This window comes from Cornus florida, unplaced genomic scaffold, assembly GCF_030987335.1.
Source record: "Cornus florida cultivar Cherokee Brave unplaced genomic scaffold, ASM3098733v1 CherokeeBrave_3.0.0_Hap2_Chr05, whole genome shotgun sequence".
In the NCBI taxonomy this organism is placed as follows: Eukaryota; Viridiplantae; Streptophyta; class Magnoliopsida; order Cornales; family Cornaceae; genus Cornus; species Cornus florida.
The window spans coordinates 51,040,812-51,060,201 of NW_026775575.1; the positions used below are offsets into that span (position 1 = coordinate 51,040,812).

Sequence of the window (19,390 nt, forward strand, 5' to 3'; positions counted from 1 at the left end):
TTTTTAGCATTACTTGTGTATTTGAGGGATATTTCTATGATTGGTCCACATCTAGCTATGATTTTGATCTTTTGAGGACTATATTGCTTTAAATTTAAAAATTGCTTGACTTGAGAGTCCAATACTCCTTTTATGCCTTATGAATGCCATTTAGGAGTAAATTTTTTGAAAGATTGATATCTTGCTTGCACTTGTGGTCCACATCATCTTGATTTTGTGATTGCTTTGAGATTCATTCTAGGATTCTACACTAGCACTGGCACACACTAGCATTCATTTGTGGGGTACATTCTTTGTTGATTATTGAATTGGTTATATCCCAATTGGACTAGTAGTGCATTGAAAGCTTTCATTCTTGATAAAGGTGGATAACAACCCCTTTTCACTAAGTAGCCGGGATTCTAGCCTCATCAAGCACTGAACTTCTCACGCCGAAAGGTGGAGGGCCCAAACTCTAGGTTAATAATTGAATTCAATGAAAAAAAAAAAAAACAAAAAGAGAATAAAGATAGTTGCAAAAGCAATAAAAAGTGAGGATTTCTCCCAAAAGCTGAGAAGTGGGAAATGATTAGATTGAGGTTATCTTGATTTATAACCCAGTTGATTTGAGCTTGTAAGTTCGTAGGGGTATTTGAATGCCTAATGCCCTAAAGCCGTCTGGTTTGGGAGTCATTGACCTAAAGCGCGACCTCATGAATCACTAGAAAGCTTAATAGATCAACACATTGCACCATGCTTCCATCTTTGATCCTATAAAAAAAAAAAAAAAAGAATAAGCGCACCTAGAACAATAAGGCTTTAATAAAAGGTCCACTTTTTGTCTTGATGATCGGTACTAGATTTGTGTGCTAGTTTGAGGGTAAGAATGTGATTAATTCTTTAGTTGGCTTAGATAGCAACACATTTGATGCCGGTCCACTCAAAAGGATTCTAGAGTTGTTTTGATTTGCATGATCATTTTCTTGATGTGTGGAGGACCATACTTGCTTGCTTGATGTTGAGATTTTGGGAGATTGCTTGGAAATGTTTAAAAAATTACATACTAGAGGTAGTTTTCTCACAATGCTTATTTGTAATATTGGTACCTCTTTTGTGAGAATGAGCTTAATGTTTATGGGTACAATTTTTGGAAACCCTCACGAGACTTCACTCGTCCACTAGGAGTAACCTAGGGGTTTAAAAGGCTTGTTGCATATGCTAAGTGCAATCGTGTTCCCTACGAAAGTGGCGCTATCCATTTATTGTTTTCTAGCTCATAGTTGTGTAGTTGTTCATTTCATTCCTTTACTTTCTAGTTCATTGCTAGCGACTAGCAATATTTAAGTTTGGGAGTGTGATGAGCGCTGAAAAGTGCGTATTTAAACCCCTTAAGCTTAGGCATTCTAGCACCTTTATTTATCTTACTTTACCGTTTTAGATTGATTTCATATTATTTCCATTTTCAGGCACTTATCCCGAAAATAAGCTAACTCAGCCAAATAATAACTTGATTGAAGCAATTCTGGGATTAAACAAAGAAAGGAGCAAAGCGGAGAAAGAAGAAAGCAAATGAAGCCAAAGGTGGGAAGTAGCAAAGTTCGATCGATCCAACTTCAAGGTTCGATCGATCAAACACTGATCGATCTCAGCACTTCAAGATAGATCCAAGCCTTGGCCCAAAAGTAAAAAGTCCAAAGTTTGATCGATCCAACACCACCCTTCGATCGATCGAACACTTTTGTCCTTATTCAAATGATTGATCCTATCCACAACTGTACCACCCACTAACCATTTTTGTCCTTTTCTCAAAAATATCTCCCAAAATATCTCAGATTTATCTTTTCCCAAAAAGCTCAACCAGTTGGATCGATCCAGCCTAAGTTCGATGGATCTCAGCCAGTTCGATCTATCCAAGTCCAAGGTTCGATTGATCGAACTTCCTCCAGTGCGAAAAAGTTAAATTTCCATCTCATTGAAAGTTTTCCTTTATCCAATCATTAAGGAATATTGTGTGCACGACCCCAGCTCATTTTCGGTATCATTTGACCTACCTATATAAGGATAAGGATTACTTTTTACAAAGGGGAATAAATATCATTTTCATATCATCTCTTGGAGAACAAGCTTAGAGGTGGAGGATAGAGACACCGTTGGAGTTCTTTATCAACAAGGAGCAGATTTCAACCATGGAGTTAGCCCTTGAGGGTTGGAGCAACATCACCATGAGTGGCTAGACATCCTCTTGGGGCTAGAGTTAGCCCCAATCATGCTTTCTATATCTTAATCTTGTGTATTATTGAGGGATTAGTATTGTAATTAATGTTTTGACACTTTGATATATATAGATCTTGTTTATTAAATGATTTATGTGGTTTAATGCTTCCAATTGATTATTTCATTCTATCCAAATGTCCATGTATGCTAGAATAGATGTTCATGTGCTTGTCTCTAGATTTTGTGTTGTTGATGCATATCTATGTTTATTGATGCTATAGATTTGGAGATTGTCAAAACATAGTGCTTAAAGGAATGCTCTTGTGATTCTCTTGATGGTTCATACTTATTCCTTGATAAATTGTGCCTCTCCCCTGGTTTATTTTCATGCTAGTAGTGTAGATGTAGTGTAGTTGTAGTGTAGTATTAAATGGGAGGACAATCCATACTTGTTGTTTGATGATCCAAGCTTTTGAATGCAAGTAGCATATGTCTCTATCCTTGTTTTGTATTTGGATTGTGAGCTTAATGAAAGGATTCATGACTTGTTTTGATCTATTGTGCCTTTAACATGTTGTTTAGACAATATATGCTTCATTGTTTTAATATATTTTGCCTTTCACATGATGTTTAGACAATACATTCTTAATGAGTCATCCTTGCTTGTTGAATCAACCAAACACACACACACACACACCAATATTGCAACACACCACTTGCCCTCATTAGTCACTTGTCAATGGTATTGAAATGCATTGCGTGGTGGTGATCTCTAAACCCCAAGATCTCTCTCTCTCTCTCTTATTTACTCTTAATTGCATTCTTTTGTTATCACTTAGTTTAATTTAGTTGCTTGATCACTCGACCTACTAGCCCTAATAGTAATTCCACGACCTTATTCGATCCTCACAATCCCTTGGGATGATCCCTACCCACCCTAACTATATTTTTAGTAAAGGTAGTAGTGGCTTCTATAAATGTAAAACTCTTGGCTCTCGCTTTAAAATGCACACATTCTTTCAAGCTTGACGGTAGTGCGGCAGACCGCATCAGTTTTTGGCGCCGTTGCTGGGGATTGATTGATTGATTTGATTAGGCAATGTCGGATTTGTGGAATCAATTAGGATTAGTACTCTTTTGATCGTGTCTTTACTTTGTTTGTTTTTTTTTTTTTTTTCTTTTTAGTTACATATTGTGTTGTTCTTACTTAACTAGGTACATTGTTGGAGAGGAAGTAAGCAAAGGAGCATTCAAGCTAAGCAAGAAAAAAACAAAAGAAAAGAAAAAAAAGCTAAAATTTAAAAGATTTGCTAAGTTAAGCTTTAAATTTGGAGTTGAAGTGCTAAAGGACCTTTGTGAGACCTTCTTTACTCAATCCCTTAGTTAAATCGTCGGCCCGCGTGGAGGCTTGTTTTTATTTGTTCTTACATCATTGTTGTTAAGGCATGGGAGTATGAATTAAGTGTTTATGGAAGAAGTCTAATTGCATTGTTGTGAGGGCATAGTGTTTGTCATTCTTTGTGTTCGTTATGTTTTGCATTGTGCATGCATGGACGTCGTTCATTGAGACCCACTCTTGTCCCTCTTGATTTACATCTTGAATCCATCGTTAGAAATCCTAGGGGAAGAGGAAGTTCAAATAGGACCAATCTATCAATGGATGACCATAATAATGATCATGTTGAAGACCTTGGTCACATAGACCAACAAGGTATTCTTTATCCTAATGTGCAAAATGAGAACATACAAGTACCATTAGGCATGGCTAGGCTATACATTCACCAACCACCACAACAACAAGGCCAAGTTCCATATGGAATGCCGAGGCCAATGTATGCTCCACAACCTCCCATCATCAAGTAAGGAATTCAAAACCAAGGTGTTCATATTGCACCTCAAGTAAGTAATCCACCTCTTGCTTTAAGAGATCATTCTGTGCCGAATGAGTATAATGCACCTACATGCATCCAATTGCCTCAATTTAGAGCACATCATTATGAAATTAAGCCATAAACCATTTAAATGCTTCCTAACTATCATAGACTTCCAAGTGAAGAACCTTACAAGCATTTGGATGAGTTTCTCGAAGTATGTTCCACCGTAAAATATACGGACATGCAAGAAGAGGTTTTAAGACTCAAACTTTTTCCATTCACCTTAAAAGACAAGGCAAAGTATTGGTTTAACAGTCTTAGGCCTTTTTCAATCCATTCTTGGGCAGAAATGCAACAAGAGTTCTTGAAGAAGTGTTATCTGGTTTCAAAGATCAATGCCATGAGAACCTCAGTTCAAGAATTTTCACATGCGGATGGAGAAACGTTTCATGAGGCATGGGAACGCTTCAATGAATTGCTTAGGAAGTGTCCACATCATGACATGCCTAAATGACAATTAGTTCAATATTTCTTTGAGAGCTTATCGGACAACTATAAGGGTATGGTTGATGCTTCCATGGGTGGCTCATATATTGATAGGCATGAGGATGACATGTGGTGTCTTTATGAGAGCATGAGTGAAAATTCTTTGCATAGAACACTATTATCCAAGAATGGTAGAAATTCACAAGGTAGGAAGTGTGTTGGCTTACATTAAGTCGACCATTGAAATGAAATAGCCGCCGAAATGAAGTCTTTATCTCAAAGGTTTGATCAATTTTTTATTAACCAAAAGTCGGCTTACCAAATATCTTCCTTCCCTAACCATCCTCATCGTGCATCAAATTAAACATGTATGACTTGTTCTAGTGTTCTTCATTCTACTTCTCATTGTCCTCACGGACAAGTGCAAAATGAACCTAATGAACAAGTCAATACAGCTTTTGTGAACCAAGGAAACAATCCTTATGGTACTCACTATAATCCAAGTTGGAGGAATCATCCGAATTTATCTTGGAAAAACCAAGGAGAGGGCTCAAACCCTTCCCAAGGCGGTTTTTAAGGGAAGTACATTCCACCTCCACTTCAAAACTAAGGATCCCAAGGTTATAGACCTTATCAATCACAAGGGAATCAATTTGCTAATTCTCATTTTCCCAACCAATCAGGCTCTGTAGGGGTGTTTAAACGCCTAATGCCCTAAAATCGTCTAGTTTGGGAGTCATTGGCCTAACGCTCGACCTCATGAATCGCTAGAAAGCTTAATAGATCAACACATTACACCATGCTTCCATCTTTGATCCTATTAAAAAAAAAAAAAAAAAAAATTCTTTAGTTGGCTTAGATAGCAACATATTTGATGCCGGTCCACTCAAAAGGAGTCTAGAGTTGTTTTGATTTTCATGAACATTTTCTTGATGTGTGGAGGACCATATTTGTTTGCTTGATGTTGAAATTTTAGGAGATTGCTTGGAAATGTTTGAAAAATTGCATACTTGAGGTAATTTTCTCTTGATGCTTATTTGCAATATTGGTGCCTCTTTAGAAAAAATGAGCTTAATGTTTGTGGGTATCATTTCTAGAAACTCTTACGAGACTTCGCTCGTCCACTAGGGTAACCTAGGGGTTTAAAAGGCTTGTTGCATGTGCTAAGTGCAATCGTGTTCCCTACGAAAGTGGCGTTATCCATTTATTGCTTTCTAGTTCAGTTGTATAGTTGTTCATTTCATTCCTTTACTTTCTAGTTCATTGCTAGGGACTAGCAATATCTAAGTTTAGGGGGTGATAAGTGCTGAAAAGTGCGTATTTAAACCCCTTAAGCTTAGGTATTTTAGAACCTTTATCTACTTTATTTTACCGTTTTGTATTGATTTCGTGTTATTTCCATTTTTTGGTATTTATCCTCAAAATAAGCTAACTTAGCCAAATAAGAGCATAATTGAAGCAATTCTGGGATTAATCAGAGAAATGAGCAAGGTAAAGCAAAAGGAAGCAAAGGGTGGAATTTCAGCAACTTCGATCCATCTCAAGAAAAGTTCGATCGATCCAACTTTCATCGATCTCAGCACTTTAAGATAGATCTGAGCCATGTTTGTCTTTGTTCAAAGATCTCAAAAGTTCGATTGATCCAACTTCCTTCTTCGATCGATCGAACATTCTTGTCCTTATCCAGATGATTAATCGTATCCAGTCGTACCACCCTACCAACCATTTTTATCCTTTTCCCAAAAATATCTTCAAAATATCTCAAATTTGTTTTTATCTATAAAGGCGCCGCCATTAAGGATCGATCCAACTTCAGATCGATAGATCTCAGCCATGTTCAATCGATCCAAGTCTAAGGTTCGATCGATCGAACTTCCTCCAGTGCGAAAAAGTTTAATTTCCAGCTCACAAAAGTTGTCTTATATCCAATCATTGGGGAATATTTGTTGTACGACCCCAGCTCATTTTGGGTGTCATTTGACCTACCTATATAAGGATAAGGATTACTTTTTGTATCAAGATAGAAAAGAGAACATAGAGGATTGTATTATCTCATATCATACTTAGAGAACTCTTTGGGAGGAAGCAAAGAAGAGGAGGAGGCTAGAGACACCATTGGAGACTGTTCATCAACCAAGGAGCAAATTTCTTCCATGGAGCTTGCCCTTGAGGGTTGGAGGACATCATCCATGAGTGGCTAGACATTCTCTTGGGGCTAAAGTTAGCCCTAAGCATGCTTTCTATTTCTTGATTTATGTATTTGGAGGGATTTTTATTGTGATTCATGTCTTGACACTTATATATATATAGATCTTGTTTCTTAAATGATTTGTATGGTTTAATGCTTCCAATTGATTATTTCATTCTATACATATGTCTATGTATGTTAGAATAGATGTTCATCTGTTTGTCTCTATTTCTTGTGTTATTGATGTATGTCTATATGTGTTGATGCTATAGATCTAGAGATTGTCAAGACTTAGTGCTTAAATGTCATGTTTCTTGTGGTTTATTTGATGGTTCATACTCATTTCTTGATGGATTGTGCCTCTCCCTTCATTTAATTAGTTTAATTTCGTACTATTAGCTTAGTTGTAGTGTAATTGTTAAATGGAAGGACAATCCATACTTATTGTTGATGTTCCATACTTATGAAAAGCAAGTAACATATATCTCTAACCTTATGATGTGTTTGGATTGTGAGCTTAAAGAAAGTATTAATGACTTAATTTGATATGTTGTGCTATCCACCATGTTGTTTAGACAATATATGCTTAATTTGTCATCCATGCTTGATGAAACAACCATATACACACACTTCATTGCAATACACGTTGTTCCCCTCATTAGTCATTCATTAAAGGTGTAGAAAAGCTATGCTTAGTGGTGATCTCTAAACCCCAAGATCTCTCTCTATCTTTTATTCTCTCTATTGCATTATTGTTTACTTCAGTTTAATTTGCATCTAGTTTAATTCAACCAACCAACCACTATTTTGATCACTCAACCTACTAACCCTAATTTTGATTCCTCAAGCTAGTATGACAACTCAATCCATTGGGACAATCCCCACTCACTCTTGCTACTTTAGTAATAGTGTTGGTAGTGGTTTTTATTAATTTAAACTTGACGAAAAAGGCTTTTCTTGAACCGCACATTCACAACATTATTTTGGCGTATAGGAATGGCCATCATTAATAACCATACGAGTTCAACGAGAAAAATCTATGAATTTTTCATCTCACTCACTTCGTCCTCCATAACATCAGTTACAGAATCTTCTAAACCTCCTTCAGTACCTTAAGCTGTATCTAAGTAAGGTAACAGCTCCTCTAGGATTAGCTCCGATATTCTAAGTTGACATTTTTTATTTCCTTAGTAATAGCGAGTGTTATTATTACATATGTTATACATTTAACTGATAACTCAACAACTAACCGAAAGATTTAAATATCTTATCGGTTGTTGAGAGCATCTACTTCCATATTCGGTTCCACCAGACGAAACTTGATGTAAAATGTGAATCACCACACTTCTATCCATCTAAGCCATCTTGTGATCCATTCTATTCGTATGATCTGATGTCATACCAGTTCGAAATAGACAAGAATTAAGCTAATTTAATTTATCAATCAACTAATATCCCAACCAGAATCCTGACCCTTGTGTGAAGTCAGTAATCCCTCAACTAAATTCGTGAAAAATGCTCTCTCATTTCCACTTTGGTATAGAAAGTGGTTGCAAGGATTTGGTATCTCTGATGATTAATCTTGACCATCAAATAAATATTTGACTTAGAAACAAAAATAAGTATATCCTACTTTCTGTCCGTCCATTAAACTTCTGCTTCATATCCTAATGCATCGTATCTTCACCTAGATGAACAGAGAACTAATAGTTGTGAATCTCAGTCCTTCATCCTCTCTCTAATTCGTCTGTAGAAAGTACCATTAGTCTAGTACTACCAGCCTTTATCTGTACCCATATGTTTGCACTGGAGCATCTTCAAAAGGTAACTCTGCAACTGAATCCATGCATCACTGATCCGTGATAAACTTACCGATAATGAAAGTCAACTATCATTTTAACTTAACAAAAGTTAACTAGCTACGACCTTTCCATACACACCGTGCACCTCTTCTTTATATAGGTGTTCGGTCTCACTATCATGTCTTTGACACACCCTGTTTCTTTAACGAAAATAAGTGTTAATTAGACTTCTTGTATAACATCCAAAGAATATGGAACCTTTTCATCCTTCAAATAAGTCATCAATTTCCTAGCAACAACTAATTGTTGCCAATTGTGACCTAAAAAAAATATTCATATTATTTATGTAAGTGAAGAGATTTAGTTTCCTCCTCCATGTGCAACACTAGCAACTCCTCCCAATGACACACCTTTGTGAAATTGATTCTTGATTAAGAATAGACTGATAAAGATTTATTTAGCCTACTATCCTCACTTGGCGTCATTCTAATAAGTACCTAAACCAGTACAAAATCATCTTTCTGACTTGATAACAACTATGGAATTTCCAATAAGATGTTCTACAAATCCGACACCTTTGCTAAACCATCGTGGCGTTACAGTGGTCTTTATTTACCACAACCTCATGAATATCGAAACATTACTAACTACCATTATTATGGCATTGCAGTTAGAAACGTATCCAAACTTAGCATAAAATATATATCAAACTAATCGTACAAGATTATTTGACTTATAATTATAGTGTAACTATCCCATCTCAAATAACATACCATACTAACACATGTCTAGGTCCAATAGATTGGCTAGAATTTTGTATATTTACCAAATCTTATGACCACATGCTTACATCCTAGCGTAAAATAGCGCTATTATTCCATGATATAGAAATAGTAGTTGGCTGATCACATATTTGTGTGCCTAATTACATATCCAAAATCTTGAAAAGCAACGCAAATAAAACACGTATAAAAATAAAAAATAAAAAAAAAACACAATACCACAAACTACTCATACCTAAGACATCGTTCTTTCTAAGGAATGTCTCCTCAGAAATCTAACTTATAAAATTTGATCCACACAATTTCCTTTTATAGTTTCATAGGTCATCATCCAACCTCAAAATATATCCTTTAAAACATAGATTAAAAGCAACATATGGTTGCCAAAGTACCAAGAACTTAACCCTCAGCCTTCTTATTCGCGGAATGTAAACTGTCTAACGTGTAGAACAAAGAACTTACCTTAAATTTTTGGATCGAAAGCTAAACTCCTTATTCCTTATTCTTCTCCTCTAATGGTCTTTCTTCTTCTTCTTCCTTATTTCTCTTCCTCTTTCTCTCTCTAGCTTTCTCTTTCTTTACATGAATATAGTTTTCTAACCCCAATACACATATATATATAGATAACTATCAAATCGTATTCCCTATCCAACTTATAAAATATAAAATCCTATTCCCAATCCAATTTAACTTTAATTAAAAAAATAAAGAAAAAATATAAATATAAATATACCAATACTAACCATCCAAAATAATAATAATAATATTACTATAAATAATACTACAAATAATAATAATAATAATAATAATAATAATAAAACTATCTATATATACATATATCCCCATATATATATATATATATATATATATATATATATATATATATATATATATATAACTATCCACGGGTAAATATCCATACCCATTTAACATCTTATCCAAGTAGGCCATGTGACCCAAATGGTTGGTTCATTACTAATATCCATATCCAACTCATTTAAAATAAAATAAAATCAACAAACAATTAAAAATTTAAGGTACCACATAATTTCAAACAAATACACAATTAATCACATCGAACATATCACATAAATAATACACACAACACATTAATCAATTAAATCATTTAAGCACATAACACAAACATATAGACACATAAGCAAATAGCCATATAATTAATTAAAATGCAATAAAATAAATAATTAAATCCCATTTATATCCTTTAAAAAATTAGGGGTATTACACCTCACCCCCTACGTGGAAGTAAGTCGACCAAAATTAATCAAATTCTTACCAAGGGCTCGAGACAACAATGGTGAACCTCATAGATCAACCAACCCACAACTATGCATAATGGAATGAAGGAAAGAGACTTACTCCTTGTGAAGTCCCTAACCACGAACCATAAAAAGAGGAAAAACCTTATTCTCCCACAAGTGTCCCACAAGTGTCAATAAGACAAACATGAAAAATGAAGCATTTTTCCCACCTTAGGGTAGTGGACAAGTCAAAATGAAATGAGATGTGGTAACCCACTAACAAGGAATTCCACTATGGAACCACTGCAGAAGCCTGTAAAGACACTACGTGTAAGCAAAGGAACACGACACTAGCTCATGCTCTCCCAAAATGAATTAAAGGAAAGTCCCGCCTAGACATCATATGTCATGCGAAAATGAAACAATAGTAACATTAAACATAGTGATCGGTTGGTCAATTAACATCAACCTTCGCAATAGCACGAATCATTGTAAAATAGGGCTATTGGTCGGGTAAGTCGAACCACTGGGACTGCGCTAGTCTTACAGCAACCTTAGTGTCTAGAATCTTTCTAGAATGATGAAGGGTTTATAAAGGTTTTGTTGTTTGTCACTTAAGCTAAGAATATTGAAATTGCATAAATTAGAAACTTGCAAGAATTAAAAAGAAATGAAATACAAGTAGAGAAAAAAAAAAAACTAGGGAAATGAATCCGCTCCAACCATATACAAATTCTAGATTGAGATTAAATTGGGAAAATCAACATAAATGATGGTCATGACACATAACAACCCTTGGTTGCTATACTATCCTCAAGAGGTTCATTAAATCAAAAACAAGAATAATCCATCAAAGATTCACATGCTTGAACTACCTAAACTAGGGTGTAGTCTTCAACATGCTCCCTAAGCCAAAGATTATCAAGCCCTTAATTAAATGATGAGAGCACACAAAGTTAAGAATCAAGTATAAACCATCAAAGGGCATCCTAAGCAATGATTTATCAAAGTTCTCAAACTCCATGCCATTAAAACCATTCTATGATCTAACTTCCATTGTCACTATGGAAATGCAAGCAATATGATTAGGAAGAGAAACCATCTAAGACAAGATGAATAGCTCAAAATAATCATGTATAGACATTAGAATTCGTTACAACACATATGATGCTCTAGATCATAAAATCACCAACAATAATACATTGAAATCCCAAAAGTAAAATCTACACTAGAACATGCTTATAAGGGAGGGGCTTCATCACCTCCCTAGAGAAGATTTAGTTACCCATAGGAGCAATGGAAGAAGGAAGAAGCTTGAAGACCTCCTCCATTTTCGTGCTCCCTTCTTCAAGCTTGAAGAACTCTCTCTCCTTGCTCTCTTCTCTCTCCTCTAATCTTGTAGAATATGGGATAATGATATGTGTGGCCTTCCTTGCCTTATCTCCTTCAACAAAGCTCTCTCTCTCCTCCAAAAAACATCCCCAACCACCTCATAAAGAAGTAAGTAGAAAATGAGGAAACCAAAGCACAAGTGGCTGCCAAAATGAGAATTCCCGAAGGCAATTCTGCCCCAAATTCGAGCACTCTAAGCAAGGCCTCGATCGCTCGAATTTAGTGTAAAAATGCCCATGCTTCACTTGCTCCGCCCAGACCTACTTTGGTTAAACAGCCATAACTTTACGCTCCGAACTCCGAATGACGAACCGTTTAAAGATTTGGAGAGCCGATTCAGAGCTTTAAAAAATTCATGTTTTGATGAAGACCCAAATCTCAAGTCTGGTTGGTCGAAAATGGGGAGAAAGGTAGTACTTCAGTGCTGCCAGGCAGTTCTGCGCACCTCTGGTAACAAGGCCATAACTCTCTGCTCCGAGCTCCGAATGATGAACCGTTTGAAGATTTAGAAAGCTAATTCAGAGCTCTAAATCTTTCATGTTATGATGGAAGTCCAGTTCTCGAGCTTTCTGGGTCAAAATGGCGAGCAAAGTCCTAACTCCACTGCTGATCTCGTGAAGCAATCTGCCCTAATTTCGAGCACTCGAAATTAGGCCTCGAGCACTCGAAAATTGGCCAGAATGCCCTATGCTTGGTTTGCTCATCCCGGACCTACTTTGGTAAAACGGCCATAACTTTGTACTCTAAACTCCAAATGATGAACCGTTTGAAGATTTGGAAAGCTAATTCAGAGCTCTAAAAACTTCATGTTTTGGTGGAGATCCAATTCTCAAGGATGATTGGTCGAAAATGAAGATCAAGGCAGAATTTCATTGCTGCCAGGCAGTTCTGCGCACCTCTGGTAACAAGGCCATAACTCTCTGGTCCGAGCTCCGAATGACAAACTGCTTGAAGATTTGGAAAGCTGATTCAGAGCTCTAAATATGCCATTTTATAATGGAAGTCCAGTTCTCGAGTTTGCAAGGTCAAAATGGTGAGCAAAGTCCTGACTCCACTGCTGCCAGAAATTCAGAATTGTGCCTTTTGATGGCCAAAACTCCACAAAGCCTTGATTTTGCTCCTTTTTTGGCAAATGGACCTGAAAATATATACATACACACAAATGAAGATAATCTACTTAAATAATCAAACGATGGACTTAACTAATGCAATTTAGGGCGCTTGAATATACAATATTTGGCGCTTATCACACCCCCAAACTTACATTTTGCTAGTCCCTTAGCAAAACTACAATGAAAAACTTAATGAAAAGACAACCATGGGCATGCTACTACAAAAATATCATCCATGGTAAAATGAGATAGATACATAGCTCAAATACAACTTGAAACAGACAAAAACTAGAGATGGGGTCATTGGGAAAACTACCTTGCATATATGAAGCATTGATACAAAAATTGGCTAAATACATTTCCATATACATGCATCAACATCAAAGTCTATATAAATAACTCAATTATCATCTCTTGAATGGAAATCAACTCTAGCTTCAGTGAAAGTGAATTGGATTCTCAACATGCAGCTTTTACTTTCTTTTCCAATTCCAAAGCACAAGTTTTCAAATCATTGAATTCCCCTTTAAATGAGGTTCCTAAGGTATGATTTTATTTACAAGACAACTTTTATTGCTTGTTGACAATTTATTGTAACTCATAAGCGAAACATAGAATGGTTGTGCAATGCTAAAGTCCCTTAAGCTTTCTAACCAACTTATGTAGCAAGCGTTAGGCCAACAACTCCCAAACCAGATGGCTTTAGGGTGTTAAGTGTAGAGACACTCCAAAGGGCTTAATAGCTCAAGTTGGAAAGGCTACGAACTCTAGCAAACCATGTTTATTACCAGTTTATTTTTTGAATGACCGTGCAATGTTTAAGTCCCTTAAGCTTTCTAACCAACCCTTGTAGCAAGCGTTAGGCCAACAACTCCCAAACCAGACGGCTTTAGGGTGCTAAGTGTAGAGACACTCCTAGGGCTTAATAGCTCGAGTTGGAAAGGCTACGAACGTCAACTGGTCATTATTTTCTTTCCTTCTCAGTTTTTTTTTTTTTTTTTGTTAGATTCATGCCAAAAGTATTCATCCATTATGTTCATCAAATCAGATTAACTAGGCCAAGATCAAGGTCAATCAAGTTGCATGCCTCACAGTTAAGTTTCCAATGTGCATCTGTGCATTGTGAAGCTTAAAAGAGTGTCAAATCCGGCGAGAATCTAATTGAGACATTTATACAGACTAATTTGAATCTACATAATCATTTCAACTCAAATTTTTCTTTATTTTCAAAAATGTCACAATTGCTTCTATACACAAGGTATTAAACATATGCTTCATCTCCAACATGTTTCAAATTACAATATCATTGCTTAGCAAAAATGCAAAACCAAAAATGCATAAATGCACCCCCAAACTTGAATGTCACATTGTCCTCAATGTGAGAAGACAAGTAAATGAAAATAAGAACAGAGAGGGTTAAAGAACAATAATACCAAGCGGAGTGAGGAAGGCAAAGGTTTCCATCTATGTGAATGTGCAAGTGCTTCCCCCAAACTTGGACATGAAGACCTAGCAAAACACAACTAATATACAAATGTAAAAGCATAGGCTCTTAAGGAAAATCAAAACAGAATTAAAAACACTAACTTGAATTGTAGTGCAAGATAAAAATCCAAAAAAAACACAAATGCAGACATTAGCCACAAGTGTAAAATGGATAGCAAAAGAATGCCAAAAGTGTGCCATTTTTTTTTTGAATGGCATGCATGAGGGTGTTGTGGAGGAATTGAGGATGGGGTTGATTGAGTGCGAAGGGTGGTGGGTGGTTAGGGAGTGAAGGTGCCGATAGAGAGATGGTGGCATGTATGGTGGGGTGAGGTGAGGAAGTTTGGTGAGGTTGGTTGGATGGTTGGGAAAAAAAAAGATGCCGAGAGGGGCATGCATGGGGGTTGCATGGTGTTGGTGTGTGTAGATGCCGAGAGAAAGAAGGCTTGTGTGAGGGTTGGTTGGTGAATGAGAGAGGGGTGAAGTTTGGGGTGGTGGTTGGTTTGGTTGGTGTGTGCATGGTGTTGATGTGAATGGTTGGGATTGTGTTGGGAGGGTGGCCGTGGAAGGCATGCATGGTTGAGGATGATGAGGGGTTGGTGTTGTGTGAGGTGGTTTAGGAAGGTTGGCATGCATGTTTGGATGGTGCCGATGGTGGTTGGTTTCATAGTTGGATGCCTTGGGTGAGAAAGAGATTTCGAGCACTCCAAATGGGATTTCGAGTGCTCGATTTGAAGACAGAGAGTTCGGTATGTTGGGTTACAGTGGGATAGCAGCTGCGAGCACTCGAAGCTTGGCCTTCGAGTGCTCGAATTGGAGACAGTGGTTGCGGGATGTTGGGCTGAAAATTTAGAGCACTCTAAATGGAAGCTAGAGTGCTTTAAATGAAGGCAGTAGCTTGGGATGAGATTGGTTCACATTTAGAGCACTCTAAAATGGAATTAGAGTGCTCTAAATACAAGTAGCAGCCTCGGAATGATGGTGGAAAAGTTTGGAGCAATCCAAATGGAAGCTAGAGCGCTCCAAACTTGGGCAGTGAGCATGCAAAATTGGTGTGGTAATTTGGAGCAATCTGAATGGGATTTGGAGGGCACGAAATTGGCTCAGTAGGCTAGGGGGTGAGCTCGGCTGTGAGGACTGAAACAAGGAGTGAAAGGGAAAACATGCAAGACAGTGAGCACCATGGAAGTTGAATTTGTTGCAATGGAATATGGAATGTGAGCAACATGGAAATGGAAGCTGTTCAAAATGGAGTCCATGCATGGAAATTCCATGCATTTGCATTTGCAATCTCATTCCATGGGAGACAGTGAGCACTATTGCATGCACTTTCATGCATTTTGATGCATTTGCAACATCATTCCAGGAATTTTGCAAGTTGGCGACTTGGAAACAAAAAAATTTTGCATGTCATTCCCATGGAATGGAAGAATTTCTGAAAATTTTCAAATTGTCTCATAATGCTTGAATGAACTGAAGAAAATTTTCAAATTGCATCATCTTTGGAAAATTTCCAGACTTTGAATGAATTTGAAAATTTTGGAATTTTTGAATATCTCTTCAACGCAACATCACACAATTCATGGAAAATTTTTAAAACTTAGCACTTTATCTCTAAAGCATGGAAAAAATTTTAAAATTTGCAAATTCAGTCCATTCCACTGCATGGATGGAAAATTTTTAAAACTTAGCACTTTATCTCTAAAGCATGGAAAAAAATTTAAAATTTGCAAATTCAGTCCATTCCACTGCATGGATGGAAAATTTTTGGATAAATTGTCGAATTGCTCAACATTTCTAATGCCTAGATGAAAATTTTTCAAACTTTGCATTTCATCTCCAATGCATGGAAAATTTTGGGGAACCATGATCCAACAATGCGTTGAAAATGAGAGGTTGTGCACATGAGTTGCATGCCAAAGATCCTATGAACTTGCTCGAAAGCGATGGAAATTTCTGGGAATGAAAATTAGAGCTGAGAAGGTCTAAGAGGCCAGTCTAAAATTGCGGAACGCAACTGAAGATCATTTCAGAAAAATCAAATTTTTGGCTTTTCTAAACCATTTCCCAGAAAATTTCAAGGCACGAGCAATTTGAGAAGGTAGGGAAGCTTGGAACATCGAAAGAATTTCTTCCCTTGCTTTGCTAAATTTAATGTCGATAGCTAGACGAACCAGGATCAGGATCCATTGGAGAGATGGATCCTTAACGCTCCGTATGCAACTTGCCTCCTTCATATGGTCTCAAACTTAGATCAATGAATGGTGAGGGATATTGATCCTTCCGAAGAGAAACAAGTTTGGCCTTAAAGGATTTGAGCATCGCTTTTAATCTCACTTCTTTTATTTTCAGATTTAAGCAAAGGTGTTGCTTGTTCGAGATTATGGAGGCTCGTTGAATGTCATTGTTTTGACTAACAATGGTAGGATCATGACCTTCCATATTTGCAATCTCCAAGTCATATACCTCATTGTACTCAAATGGTTTGTTCACAGGTTGAGTATCATGGACAATGATTCTAGATTGGGCTGGAATGATTGGAAGAATTTTCAGCAACTTGTCAACATTCTCCTTACCTTTGTCCTGTGGTTCACCCTCAAAATGTTGAGGTAACTCCGGTGAAGAAATGGAAGGAGATGGACAATCCCACGATAGAGATGGATTTGGTGCTTCCCATAAAGGAGAGGAAAATGGTGATGGAATATCAAGCAAGGAGTTGACTTCCCGAATGGATTTGTCCACACCAAAATCCTCAAAATCAAAAGGGACCAAGCAAGCATGTAGGGGATCCTCCGTTGAAGGAGGTGGGATTGGATTTTGAATGTGTTCATCAGCAATAGTGATTTCAAAACACTCATTGTCATCTGAAGGAAGTTGTACAGCATTGAAGATATTGAGCTTAACATTCATATTCCCAAAAGAGATATCCATCAATCCGGATCTACAGTTAATGGAAGCATTAGCTGTAGCTAGAAAAGGACGTCCGAGAATTATGGGAATGTGTTTTCTTGGATCATGGACTGGTTCCGTATCAAGAACCACGAAGTCTACCGGGAAGTAGAATTTGTCCACTTTTATGATCACATCTTCAATAATTCCCCGTGGTTGCTTAATAGATAGATCAGCAAATTGCAACACTATCGGAGTTGGCTTTAGATCTCCCAAACCAAGTTGTAGGTAAACCGAATATGGAATCAAATTCACACTAGCTCCTAAGTCAAGGAGGGCCCTCTCGATTTTGTTGTCACCAATGACACAAGAGATTGTGGGGGCACCCGGATCCTTATACTTCGGAGGAGTGCTGTGCTGAATGATCGCACTAACATTTTCGGTTAACCTCACTTTCTTTGGTAAATGACTTCTGGAAGTGCGCTTTTGAGTGCACAAATCCTTAAGGAATTTTGCATAGGGAGGAATTTGCTTGATAGCATCCAAGAGAGGAAGATTGATCTTTACTTGCCTAAAGACCTCCCACATGTCTTGAATTTTGCAATTCTTATTCCCAAAATGTGTCGACTCTTGAAGACGTTGAGGGAACGGAGCTTTTGGCTCATAAGTAGTTTCCACATTTGGGGTGACATGCGTGGGACTTCCGTGAATGGTATTTGGACAAGAAGAACTTGGATTTGGACTTGAAGAGCTTAAATTTGGATTTTTCAACGGAGGGTTTTTCTCACTTGCGTCTCCATCAACCTTGTTGTCAACCACTCTACCACTCCGAAGGGTGGTGATAGCTTGAACTTGTTCATGAGTCGGCCCACTCGGAGGAGGGGTTTCATCAATCACATGCATTCCTCTAGGATTTTCAAATGGTTGAGCGGGAAGCTTACCCTTGTCTTTTTGAAGAAGTTGGTTCACTTGGTTAGCTATTTGTCCCATTTGATTTTCGAGCCTAGCTATGGATTGAGTATGGGAGTGAACCATTTGGAGAGTAGGTTGCAAGGATGTCAAGAGATGCTTGTTGGAATCTATGATTTGCTTGTTTAATGATTCCATCATTTGCACATTTAATGATTCCATCATTTGCTTGTTTGCAGCCACTATCTCATCAATTGGATTCACAGGAGGTTGAGTGGAGACATTTGGATTGTATGGAGGTTGGTAGCTTGAAGAGGCTTGGAAAGGCCTACCTTGATATTGAGAAGAGGGCTGATTTTGAGGCCCTTGGTTTTGAAGTTGGGAATTTTGTGGGGCTTGTTGCCTCCACGAAAAATTCGGATGGTCTCGCCAACCCGGATTGTAGGTGTTGGAATATGGATTGTTCCCGGGCCGTGAGAACATGGCATTAGCTTGCTCTTGGTTGGGACTAGGAAATTGCTCCGGTGTGGGGCAATCTTCCGAGAGATGGAATGGACTAGTACATGAAGCACAAACTGAACTTGCCGAATTTTGAGACAATGAAGGAGGAAGATGTGGTGCCATCAATTGATAGAATTTATGAGCGATGGCATCCACTTGAGATGATTCCTCCCTTATTGACTTTGGTTGACAAGGGTTGGTGTTGTTTGGAGTGGTTGCGGTCGGAGCCCTACGAGAATTGTGTTGAAGTGAATTTTCACTCAAATTCTCAAGTAAGGTCCAAGCCTCATCCGCATTCTTGGACATGAACATCCCACCACAAGAAGAATCAACCATGAATCTATGGGTTTCGGTCAAGCCAGCATAGAAAGCTTGCACTAATTGCCATTTTGGGATCAAATGATGAGGACACTTCCGAAGAAGATCTTGTAACCTTTCCCAAGTCTCGTGGAGTTGTTCTCCATCAACTTGAGAAAAGCTTAGAATGGAACGCCTCATTTGGTTGGTTTTACTCACCG

The 19,390-nt window shown here is 37.5% G+C and overlaps 1 pseudogene; it reads right to left on the reverse strand.

Moving 5' to 3' along the window:
- Positions 1-4,472: 4,472 nt before the first annotated feature.
- Positions 4,473-4,571, reverse strand: LOC132310625 (small nucleolar RNA R71; annotated as a pseudogene).
- Between the last annotated feature and the right edge of the window lie 14,819 nt (positions 4,572-19,390).